Here is a 13281-nt window from a genome sequence, read left to right as displayed (position 1 = left end):
TGACTCTCTGAGTCTCTTTTTTTAATGTTTTTTTCTTTTTTTAAATTTATTTTTTAATTTCTTTATTGGGGAATTAATGTTTTACAGTCAACAGTAAATACAATAGTTTGTACATGCATAACATTTCTCAGTTTTCCATATAACAATACAACCCCCACTAGGTCCTCTGTCATCCTTCTTGGAACTGTATTCTCTCCCTCCACCCCTAACCAGCCCAGAGTCTTTTACTTTAGTGTAATACGCCAATTCCAGTTGAGGTTCTACTTGTGTTTTCTCTTCTGATCTTGTTTTTCAACTTCTGCCTGAGAGTGAGATCATCCCATATTCGTCCTTCTGTTTATGACTTATTTCACTTAACATGAATTTTTCAAGGTCCATCCAAGACCGGTTGAAAAAGGTGAAGTTACCATTTCTGATAGCTGAGTAGTATTCCATTTTGTATATATACCACAATTTTCTCAGCCACTCATCTGTTGTTGGACACCTGGGTTGCTTCCAGGTTTTGGCTATTACAAATTCTGCTGCTAAGAACATATGTGTACACAGATATTTTTGGATGGGTGTGTTGAGTTCCTTAGGATATATACCCAGGAGAGGAATTGCAGGATCACTGGATAGGTAGGTCCATTTCTAGCCTAGTGAGAGTTCTCCAGACTGTTCTCCACAGAGGCTGGACCAATTTACATTCCCACCAGCAGTGTAGGAGGGTTCCTTTGACCCCACAACCTCTCCAGCATTTGTTGCTGTCGGGGTTCTCCCCGACAGGTAGTCACGAGGAGGGGAGATCTGGACCAGCCAGACCCCCCTTCTGGGACTGAGCGGGAGGGAGAGTGTTGACGACTTGAGAAAAGACACCACACCAAGTCGGGAGTTCTGTCAAGGCAGTGACCTGCTTTATTGAGGAAAAGGCCATTTTTTATAGGTAGGGGGTAGAGGCAGGGATGGAAAGGTAGGGTGAGATGACGTTAGAGGTGGTGTGAGGTGGCGTCACCGTTGGTGGGGCCTGTGCTCTTTACGCATCATCAGCTGGAGGGCAGAGGTGAATTCAGGCACTGCCTACAGGAAATGCTGTGTCACTCTGAAGTTAGTGACCATCAGCGAAACTCCAGCCAGGCTTAAGGAATGTCTGCTGGGCCTAGATTGAGGCCAAGCAGACCCCAACATGTTGCTGCTACCTTTTCTGATATATGACATTCTCACAGGAGTGAAGTGGTATCTCATTGTTGTCTTTATTTGCATTTCTCTGACAATCAAAGACTTGCAGCATTTTTTCATGTGTTTCTCGGCCTTTTGGATCTTTTCTGTGGTGAATATTCTGTCCATGTCTTCCCCCCATTTTTGGATGGGCTTATTTGTTGTCTTGTTTGATTTGCAAGTTCTTTATATATTCTGGTTATTAGCCTCTTGTGGGCCATTGGCTTGTATGATAGTTTTTTTCATCCTTTCACTTTGAGTCTGTGTTTGTCTTGTTGAGTTAGGTGGGTTTCCTGTAGACAGCATATTGTTGGGTTGTGTTTTCTGATCCATCTTCCTACTCTGTGCCTTTTAATAGGTAAATTCAGGCCACTGACATTGATTGATGTCAAAGATTGAATATATTTTAGTGCCATTCATATAGAGTTTTAGAGTGTTCTGATATATGGCCTATTTATGGTGGTCTGACTGTTTATAGGAGACCTTTCAGAACTTCTTTCAGGGCAGGCTTGGTGATAGTTGATTCCTTCAACTGTTGCTTGTCTGAGAAGGTTTTGATGCCTCCATCTAGTCTGAATGACAGTCTAGCAGGATACAGTATTCTTGGTTGAAAGCCTTTCTCATTGAGCACTCAATAGATATCTTGCCATTCTCTTCTGGCCTGTAGTGTTTGTGTGGAGAGGTCTGCTACTAATCTTATGGGGTTTCCTCTATAGGTGACTTTGTTTTTCTCTTGCAGCCTTCAGGATCCTTTTTTTAATCCTTATTCCTTTCCATTCTAAATATGATGTGTCTTGGTGTCTTTATGTCTGGGTTAATTCTGTTTCGGACCCTCTGGGCTTCTTGAATCTTTATGTCTTTGATGTTGTCTAGACTAGAGAAGTTTTCAGCTATTATGGCCTGAAGAATGCTTTCTTCCTCTCCCTCTCTTTCTTCCTCTGGTAAGCCAATAATGAGTATGTTGTTTCTTTGGAAGTCATCCCATAGGACTCTGTTGTTGTTTTCAGTATCTCTTAATCTCTTTTTGAGATGTCTTCTTTTTTAGTTGTCTCTAATTCATCCTCAATCTTACTAATTTTGTCTTCAGCCTCACTGATTCTATTCTCTCTCCCCTCTACTTTTTTTCTGGAGTTCATCTATTTTGTTACCCTGTTCTGATAGTGTTTTAGCTTGTTCAGCTAGTTGTGTCTTAGCTCAGCTATTTCAACTTTCAGTTCTCTAATTACCTTGAGATAACTAGTGTTTTCTTCCAGAATCTCATTAGTTGCTTCTGTATTTCTAATGACAATTCTTTCAAACTCTTTACTCACTCCTATGATCATTTCCTTAACTAGTGTTTGGCTGTTGACCTCACTATTTTGTGCTCCACCCTTTGGGGGGCTTTTAGCTGGACTCTTGTCCTGGTTCATTTCTCTAATACTTCTTCTTGTTGTTTAACCATTTTATATAGTATGTTATGAGTTCCCTCTCTCAGTACTTTTCAAATTACTGATCACTCTTGCCTGGATTGACTTGTGTCTAAGTAAGATAATTAAAGGGTTCACAGTTGTACAAATTGACAGTTGTTTCAGTAGTATTTTAATCCCTGATTTGGAGCTCAGTGGCTTAAAAGCCTCTTTTTTCTTTTTCTTCCCTGTAGGCTATGGGAGTCTGAAGGTTTTTAAACTATACATAGGCTTCATAGCTTAATGACTGACTCCTGGCCAAGAGATAAAGCAGGGTGTGGCAGAGATAATCCAGTGGTTATGCAAAGAGAATTTCACAGCCCCATGGATAGGCCACGGAGGTATAGATCTTCTCCTGAATATCCTGGTTAGTTCTCTGTCCCCTGGTGCTAGCACAGGGCCTCCCTGCCGCTGCTCCAGATTCTGAGGGCAATGGCACTGGAGACTCACAATTGCATTTGGTGAGTCTCAGGAGAGTCCTCTCCTCTCTTCAGCCGTCTTTTTGTTGGTGAAACAGAGTAGAGGTGGTGTCTCAACTGTTAAACTGCTGGATTGTTACCAGCCACTTAATCTCTCCCTAAGCTCCTCTCTGTCCACAAGCCACACATATTTTCACTCATCGGTAATTTTGTGGGTTCCTGAAGTCATTCCAGTCCTGTTCTGTTGAGGTCCCAAGTGTTCTCCTTTGGTTTTTCTAGTTGACCTGAGAGAGGAGAGGAGAGCAACACAGCTGATGCTGCTCCATAGCCCTGCCTCTGGAAGCCCCTCTGAGCCTCTTGAAACTTCATGCCTTTTATCTTGTCTAGAGTTAGGGAAGTTCTCAACTATTATGTTCTGTAGAATGTTTTTCCCCCCTCCTTTTCTTTCTTCCTCTGGCAAGCCAATAATGCATATATTACTTCTTTTGAAGTCATCCTATATGTTTCTCTTATTGTTTTAAGTATCTCTTAATCTCTTTTTGAGAGCTCTTACTTCTTTATTAGTTTTATCTAATCACCCTCAATGTTGCTAATTCTGTTTTCTGCCTCACTTATTCGACTCTCTCTCCCTTCTGTTGTTTTTTTGTAGCTCAACTATTTTGATACCATGTTCTGATACTGTATTAGCTTGTTTAGGTATTTGTGCTATTAGCTCAGCTATTTCAGCTTTCAGCTCTAATTAGTTTTTTCTTTCAGAGTCTAACTTGCTGTTTTCCCATTTCTGATATTACTTTCAAACTCTTTCCTCAGTACTGTGACTAATGCTTCAGTTACTGTTTGCACACTGTCTTCATTTTTATGTGCTTCTACCTTTGGAGTGGCTTATCTGAGCTTTGTTCTGATTTATTTCTCCAATGTTTGTTCTTGGTTTAACCATTGTATATGGTGTGTTATTAGGTCCCTCTCAGTACTATTCAATCCACTAGTCACACTTGCCTGGATTGACTTGTGTCTACATACAGTATTTAAAGAGTTCACAGCTATGGAAATTAACAGTTGTTTCAATGTTGTCTCAATCCCTGAAGTGAAGCAAGGTGGCTCTTAAACCCTCTTTTGTTCTTTATCTTCCCTGTAGGCTATGGGGGCCTGTGGGTTTTTTAACTATAAGTAGATTTTTTAGCATAATTACTCCTACCCTAGAGATAACACAGGGTGGGGGAGAGATATTACAGTGGTTATGTAAAGTGACTCCCAGTTCCCAAGGGCCCAAAGCCCCAGGTCGAATTCAGCTTCTCCAATTCAGCCAGAGCCAGCAGTCCTTGCCCCTGTGAGTTTCTAAACAAATCTTGTTTGTATTCCTTGCGTTCTGAGGCAGGTACTCAGTGTGTCTCTGAATTTGTTAGGAAAAAAATGTGGAAAGGCTGCCACCATACAGCCTCACTTCTAGACCACTGAGAGTGTATGTCTTCTCCTGAGTTTCCTGATCTGTTCTCTGCCCTCTGTGTCAGCACAGGGCCTCTCCACTGATGCTCTGGCCTCCAGGGAGAGTAGCAATGGAGACTCACAGTTGTATTTTGTGAGCCTTAGGGGATCTTCTCCTCCTGTCAGCAGTTTATATTTGTTGGTAAAACCAGAGGTGGTGCCTCAACTGGCAAACTACTGGACTGTTACCAGTCACTCCCAAATAGATACAGTCTTTCACCCCCAGGAATCTCTCCTTACCCTCTTCTTTGTCCACGAGCCACATGTATTTGTAGTCACCTGTGACTTGTGGGTTCCCAAAGTAATCTGAGTCACAATTGTCTTCTGTTCTCAGGTGATCTTCTTTGTTATTCTTATCTGACTGGGGAGAGGAGAGAGATGCAGCTGCTGCTACTCCATAGCCCCACCTGCAGAAGTCCAGGACCCACTTTGGATTTTTATATGTGCTTTGAGTTCTTGATTTTTTAATAGCCCCCCCATCAGCACACTTTATACTAGAAAAAGAACTTTGCTAATATTTGTTTGTTTCAAACTTTATTCCCAGGTTTTTTCAGTTTAGTTGGCTGCAAAAAATGAGTTGTGTGTGAGTAAAAACTGAAGAGCTGCAGTGTCCACTGGACTTGAACTTAAAAATATTGACACCTAGATTTTTATCAGATTTATGAACAAAAAAAATTTTTTTTAAAAAGCAGTCATATTATAAAATAGCAGCTCCCAGTAACTTAAAGTTTTATCTACTTCAGAAGTTGAATTAATTAAGTTTGGTTTATTTTTGGAAGCTTCATTAATATTCTCCACAAGATCTGGAATTTCATCATATTCATCCTCTCACCAATTGCAAGTTTTGCTTTTCCTTCCACAGACAGCTTGGGTAGAGCCTTAGTCTGTTTAAACTAGTGAGCACCAAGCTTTTAAGATTCCAGGTAGTATTTTGTCAGCTACCTGTCTAAGCATGACTCTTAATGGTAAAAGTGTTTGCTGCCAGTTATACCTGCACTTTATTGTTAAAGTACATCACTGTTTTCAACTCTTTAATACTAGAGATACTGTTTAACTCTATACTCTTTGAGAAGAACTGAACATTTTTTAAATTAAATGTTTGTTGGGATTACTAATATACTGTAAATACAGTTATTGGTACAAGTATAAAATTTCTCAGTTTTCTGCAAAACTCTCAACCCTCAGCCTAGGTTCTCCTCCACCATCATGCACCAGGACTTGAAAGCCCCCTTTCCCTCTGGAGTTTTTTTACTTTGGTGCAATATACCAAACCTAGTTCAAGTTCTGTTTTGTGTTTCCCTTTCTGTTCTTATTTTTTCTATCCATGAGTGAGGTCATCTCATATTCATCCTTCTCTGTCTGGTTTATCTCACTTAACATAATTCCTTTAATTCCATCCAAGATGAGGTAAAGGTGAAATCATCATTCTTAATAGATACCTGGATTTTTTTACTCTCTGCTGTGACTGTTCTTTGAACCACCTTCTTTTTTTTAATTTAATTTTTATTATTGTACCTTTATTTATTTATTGGATAGAGATGATCAGAAATTGAGAGGGGTATGGGTGATAGAGTACCATCTTCTTTTTGTAAGCTATTTCTTTTCCACCAGTGTGCACTTCTGCTTACAGTAAGGAGAGCTTCTCTTGGTTCATGGTTTCTTTCATCTTTTTGTAGCAGAAATGGGACTGTACAGGGACTAAAGATGGTGCTCAGGAGGTCTCAGGTAGACCAGTTGGGAATAGATACTAGAGGCTTCGCTACATATTGTCATATTTAGTTGTTACATTTTTTTTTAAAGTTGTTACACATCTTAGCACATCCTACTTTAAGTCCTGGATTAGTCTTTTCCCAACATCTTTGAAAATATTTTTGTGTGAAGTTGCTTTATACACATTATTCCTAAAGTATTTACAAATTTGTTATTTGTTTCTCTAATAAACAGCAGTTGAGCAGTATCCATAACTTCTGTCCACAAAAGAAAAAAAAACACTTGAATTCAATTTCCTATTATTTGCTTTGTTTTCCAATCAGCTGTACTAAGCACCTGTACTAGCCAAATAGCTAGTAATCTTAGATGAGCTTATTTTTTTCTGACTCATTTCTTCAGCTTCTGCAACCAAACATGATTAAATTATAATGAACTAATCTTCAATAAAATACTTTCCTTGTTTTGCTAACAGATGAGCTACTTAGAAACTTATTTGGTAATAGCCTTGTGTTTTTTATTTTGTGAAGAAAACCTGATATGATGAGTGCTGTGCAAATGTCTCCTCAGGCTAGTGCCAGTTCCCATAAGAGTTGGGACATTCTCGGAGTGCCTGTTCCGCCATGTTGTCCCCTCAGGCTAGTGCCAGTTCCTGCAAGAGTTAATACGATATTCTCGAAGTGCCCTTCCCAACCTGTCCTGGCTCGTCACTCCCAGTTTTTGCCCTATAAAGCCCTTCTTCTTCTTCCCCTCTCTCTTGCCCGCTCTCTTGCCCACTTTTCACTTTGATGATTAGACGCAGGGAAGGTTGCTGTGCGAGGTGGTCATTTTGGCTACCTCCACGTGGCCCAAACCACTGCGCTCTCACCCAACTCTGAGGTGCCCACTCGAATAAAGAATTGTGTCCCTCTCTGCTCCGGATCTCCTCTCGCTCTCTCCTCTGCGGTGTAGCACGACACCTGGTGCCTGAACAGGGACCGACCCGCCCAGATGCAGGTAAGTATACAGCCGCTTGACTCTCTGTGGCCTCGTGTTCCTCTCCACCATGAGAGGCTTTCCATTTCACGAAGAGGCTTCCCAAACCCTCCACTCTTTTGTCATGAGACAGGTTTTCTACCTCTGGGATATTTTTCTCGGGGCCGCACCATGGATACTCATGACCATGTTCACAGCTTTCAGGGGATATGTAGGGTGCCATCCCAAAAGATTAAGGGACCTTTCGGCTGAGATACAAGAGTTAAGGGAGATGGTCATTGCACTTTCCCACCCTAAGCCCTCTGCATTTTGCTCTGAGGTTCTCATTTTGGCAGACACGTGTCCAGATTCTCCTTTGGCCTCCACAGCCATGGTTTCTAGAGACATCCAAAAAACAGTACAAAAAATAGTTTTTTCCCTCTTTTAATATATTTCTTTAAGTCTTAGAATAAATATAAAACGTTTTAGTCTTAAACCGTGTGAGTAAAAAATGGTTCAACTAGGACAGTACAGATCTAAATTTGTGTTTAAAATGACATGTCTTCATAACAAAAGTTTTTCTTCTCTTGTGTATTAAAGACCATGTTTATGTGTGTTTAAAGTTTGGTAAACATTAACTTTAAGGTAAAAAAATGTAACTTTAAGGCTACATTCTTACCAGGCAAAGTTAAATAAAAGAGTTTTCAACATAATGCTCATAAAGGTAAAATTAATTTGTGTTTAAAGTCTGAGGTAAAAATTAGTTAAAAATCAATATATTTTAACTAAAATCATTCTAAAAATCCTGCGCAGGGGGTAGATAGCATAATGGTTATGCAAAGAGACTGTCATGCCTGAGGCTCCGAAGTCCCAGGTTCAATCCCCTACACCACCATAAGCCAGAGCTGAGCAGTGCTCTGGTGTTAAAAAAAAAAAAAAAAAAAAAAAAATCCTGCGCACACCTAGGGTGTGTCTCCATCTTAAATGGGTGTAACAAAAGATAGAAAAGATGTTATTGATATGTAAAGCTCTCAAATACCTTCTCAATTAGAGGTAGAACCAGCCCAGGCAAATGATATATCACACAATGGCTATGCTAATGATTCTCATGCCTGAGGCTCTAGCAACAGTTCTTTGCCTTACCACATTTTATTGCACTTAAATTGGTTAAACAGCCTTAAAATGATACGAGAAAGACCTTCCAAATTATAAAGATACTTAAACCAATTATAATCATTGAATTATCAATTATAGTAAACTTCTAACTTGTTAAAAGTTTTTTCTTTTCACAAGTAATTGACTACAACTATGTCAAAGCCTTCACATGAAGAAACATCTCGTATGGTATGGTAAGGTATTAAACTATAAGAAGTTCCTCCATATACAACTTATGTAAATTAATGACATTCACATATTTTTTTACACTTAACTGGTGTATCTCGTCATGCCACTATAGGCCTGCCTTTGTCAGCCAACAATTTAAAGATTTTTCCCTTTATAACATCACCCATGCCACAGACATCCCTTACTACCCCCAAAGACAAATGGTTGTTGAGAAGGCCCACCAAACACCTAGGCTCAATTAAGTAAAGAAAGAAATAAGGGTAGATACATCCCCCCAATATTCAGTTGGCTAAGGCACTAAACCTCTTTTTCTATAAAAAAAAAATTCGAATCAGATGCCCTGCTAACCATAGGAAGCAGATTGTTTGTGTTTCTTTCACAGGAATCCCAGGAAAAACCATCTGGACCCCTGCACACTCTGACATCGCCCACTAGACAGCACGACTACAGGGGCACACTCCCCGAAACCCATGATATGACCTGACACGATCTGAAGAACCTGATTTACAGACTCCAAAGACAGAACTTTTTTATTGCCTGTCTGCCCTTCCTGCTTCTGCTTTGCCTGTCATGTTTTGGCAGTTCCAGCTCACTTTCTACAGAAAAGCAGAGTTCTGGTGGCTGACCTTCCCCATGGAGACAGATGTGCAGCGTTTCATTCCCTGGCATTTCTTCTGGTCATCTGCATTGGACTGATACTTCTATCAGATTTGCTGGTACACCCATTGGACACTTTACACAATTTTACAGCAGCTTCCTTCCCTTCACACTGCCGGTTTTTCAAAGACTGACCTGCACTAGTTCATGGACCTTGCAGCCAGTTGTCTTGGGGACTGTACAGTGCCAAACAGCCCCTTCGCTTGGCAGGCACACCCTCCCGCCTGCAGGCCCTGCCCTTTGAGACAGGAAATGCCCCCTCATTATTAGGCCTTGCCCACAGAGGCAGGAGATTCCCTCAGAGGCAGAACCCCCCATTACTAAGCCCTGCCCCCCAGAGGCAGAGGACACCCCCAGAGGCAGGAAATACCCCTTTGCACACCAAGCCTTCCCTTGGCATCACACTGGCTCTTACAGCTCCCCTAATTGTCCCTTCCTGTTTTGTTATAACATTCAGGTTTATGCCCGAAAGGTTTCTGCTCACCCCTACACTACTGTTTCTGTGTCACAGATGGAGTCTTTTACAGACATTGAACCATCTTAATGCAATGACCAGATAGAAAGATAGGGAAAGATGTAGAAATATTGTGAGGAGATGGTGGAGCCTGGCAGAGCTTAACCTATGAGATGAGTCCCTCCAGGTAAGTCTCTCTCTCTACAGAGGGGTTGAGCACAGGGGGACACATAAATCTCACAAGGTTGGCGGCCATGTAAGTCTTCCCTCCCCCACAAAAACATCCTACATCTTCCCACCTGAGCATGGCATTCCTTAAAAAACATTTAAGCCTGCTCCACTCTAAATTTCCTATACTGTAGCCATTAAGTAAAAAGAAAGGGGGAGATGCTGCACAGATGTCCCCTCAGGCTAGTGCCAGTTCCCACGAGAGTTGGGACATTCTTGGAGCACCTGTTCCGCCATGTTGTCCCCTCAAGATAGTGCCAGTTCCCGCGAGAGTTAATACAATATTCTCGAAGTGCCCTTCCCAACTAATCCTGTCCCGGCTCGTCACTCCCGGTTTTTGCCCTATAAAGCCCTTCTTCCACCCCCTCTCTTGCCTGCTTTTCACTTTGGTAATTAGACGCAGGGAAGGTTGCTGCATGAGGTGGCCATTTTGGCTACCTCCATGTGGCCTGAACCACTGCGCTCTCACCCAACTCTGAGGTGCCCGCTCGAATAAAGAATTGTGTTCCCTCTCCACTCCAGATCTCCTCTCTCTCCTCTGTGTCGCAGCCAACAGATGAGACTGTTTTAAATTTTTTATCTTTTCTAACCATTGTTTGCCTGTGGGCAGGGAATATTATAAAGAGTCCTTTGTCTGGTAAGACTTTGTATTGGATTGTTTTGAGTTTAGCTTTACTATCATTGCATAGTAAATATACCTTGCTATTTAATTTGATAATAAAACAATCTATACTCTTCTGTGCTTTAAATGTATGGCATTTGGGGGTCAGGCGGTAGTGCAGTGGGTTAAGTGCATGTGGTGTGAAGTGCAAGGAGTGGTATAAGAATCTTGGTTCAAGCCCCCAGCTCCCCACCTGCAGGGGAGTCCCTTCACAGGTGGTGAAACAGATCTGAAGGTGTCTCTCTTTCTCTCCCCCTGTCTTCCCCTCCTCTCTCCATTTCTCTCTGTCCTATCCAAAAATGATGACATCAACAACAACAGTAATAATACAAAAATAAAAAACAAGGGGAACAAAAGGGAAAATAAATAATAATAAAAAATTTTTAAAGTATAACATTTGCAGCCCAATTTTCTTTTCCTGATTTGATATTATTAACATGCAGTGGTAATAAAAACAAAGACTGAATGAGGCTTGAAATGTAGATTTGTAACAGTCCTGCAGTTTGGCAATCAGCAAAGGTGCTTGCTACTCAGTTTTGTCATTGTACCATCAAAACAAATATGAACAACATTTAAAAGAATAAGCAAGACTATGTTCAAATAAAATTTTATTTGTAGACTTTGAAACTGAGTTTTGTATCCTGGTAGGTGGCACAGTGTTGGACTTAATGCATGGGGTCCTGAGTTCAATCCCTCACACCCATATATACCAGAGTGCTGTTCTGGCCTTTCTCCTCATTCCCTCTCCCCTAACCCCATCTACCTATCACTTGTGAAATAAATAAGACAGATCTTTTAAAAAAATATTTTATTTTAATGGGGGGGTAGGAGAGGCACCAGAGCACTGCTCAGCTCTGGCTTATAGTGGTGCTGGGGATTGAACCTGGGACCTCAGGGGCTCAGGAATAAGTGGTTTCTCAAGGTATAAACTATAGGCCAGCAGCACATTTAGCACTTGAGAGTTTGTTAAAAATCAGAACCATGGGCTCTACCCACATCTATTAAATTAGAAGCAACATTTTAACAGATTTATTTATATGCTCATTAAAATAAATACTTTAGGTGACATAGCATTTTATATTACACCAAGCAAAGTAATCTTGTAATACACCAGCTAGAAATTTCCTGAATTTTATTTTTACTCATTTATGAAAAAGATATTTTCAGTGATAAAATTTTTTTTGTTAAACTTTGATGTTATACTTTGAATACTTTAGGTACCTTGGGTGTGATGTCCTTCTTTATTATAGGTCTTATCCACTAAAGATCCAACAGAGATGTATTTTACAAGTTCATTCCTTTTTTCAGATACTTTTTGTAATAAATGGATTTTATTTTTTTTATTGTTAAAAAGATTCAAAAGTTATACCATTAAATCATACATTTCAGACTTCCAGAGGAGTGGCTGTGGGGTAGGAGCAGTTTCAAACAACTTGTCTGACAAACTAGAAAAAGCAATGAAAAATCACCTGAAAATTCAACAGAATACAACCAGAATTTCTTTAGAGACTCACTAAACCACAGCCACCAAGTTGCAGATTGCTACTATGATTCCATCCTGAACTCTCACCAGATGACCCCACCAGTGTGTCTTAGAACCTCACCTCTCCAGAGCCCTACCCCACTAAGGAAAGATAGAAACTGGCTGAGGGTTATGTATCAACCTGCTAATGTCCAAGTCCAGCAAGAAGCAATTACAGAAGCCATAACTCCCACCAATTGCACCCCATAAAGAATTTTGGTCCATACTCCCAGAGGGGGAGAAATGTTAGGGAAGATGGCCAGTGGGCTTTGAACCCCAATTCCATCAGAACCCTGAGAGAGAAGAGGGAAAAAGGAAGGGCATTCAAAAGTAGTAATAGGTATAGGTGTGACTTAGGAAGGGAAGGCAGGACCATAGAAAAAAAGGGAAAATATATATGTATATATAAATGGACAAATATATATATATGTGCTTCAGTGATGTGATGTCTCTCCCTATCTGAAAAAAAAAAAAAGTAGACTTGGAGAGTGAAATCATGTGTGCTTAAGACTGTTTACTTCAAAAATACATTTGGTTATTTTTAGTCATATAGAAACTCAGAAAAGCATGTTTTCCTTTAGTTATTAGTTTTATCCAGCTATATTAGTGTGCATGTCTGTCTGTCTTTTTTTTATTGAATGGGTTAATGCTTTACAGTGTAGTCATTAATGTGGGTACAATTTAATTAGGTACCAGGATACCACAGTTCTCTTCCACCTCCTTCCCCCAAGTCCTTTACTTTGATGTAATATAAAATGCCCAGTCTACGTTTCATTTCATAGTCTCTCTCCCTGTCCCTATTTATTAAGTCCCACTTATAAGTAATAAGGTATTTGTCCTTCTTTTTAGCATATCTCACTTAACATGATGTCTTCTAGTTCCATCCAAGATGACTTAAAGGCAATGACTTCATCATTCTTAACAACTGAGTAGTATCTATCTATCTATCTATCTATCTATCTATCTATCTATCTACCTATCTATCTGTCACCTTTTTTTTAAGCTACTCATATATCATCAGTCATCTGGGTTGCTTCCAGGTTTTGGACATTACAAATTGTGCTGCTGTGAACATAGGTATACACATATTTTTTCTGATAGGTGCTTTTGTTCCATTTGGGTAAATTCCTAGGTGAGCTATATTTCTACTGCTCTGCAAAATCTCCAGTTTGGCACAAAGGCTGGACCAATTTAAGTTCTCAACAGCAGTACAG

This window comes from Erinaceus europaeus, chromosome 3, assembly GCF_950295315.1.
Source record: "Erinaceus europaeus chromosome 3, mEriEur2.1, whole genome shotgun sequence".
Taxonomy (NCBI): domain Eukaryota; kingdom Metazoa; phylum Chordata; class Mammalia; order Eulipotyphla; family Erinaceidae; genus Erinaceus; species Erinaceus europaeus.
Note: the sequence above shows the minus strand (reverse complement) of the source record.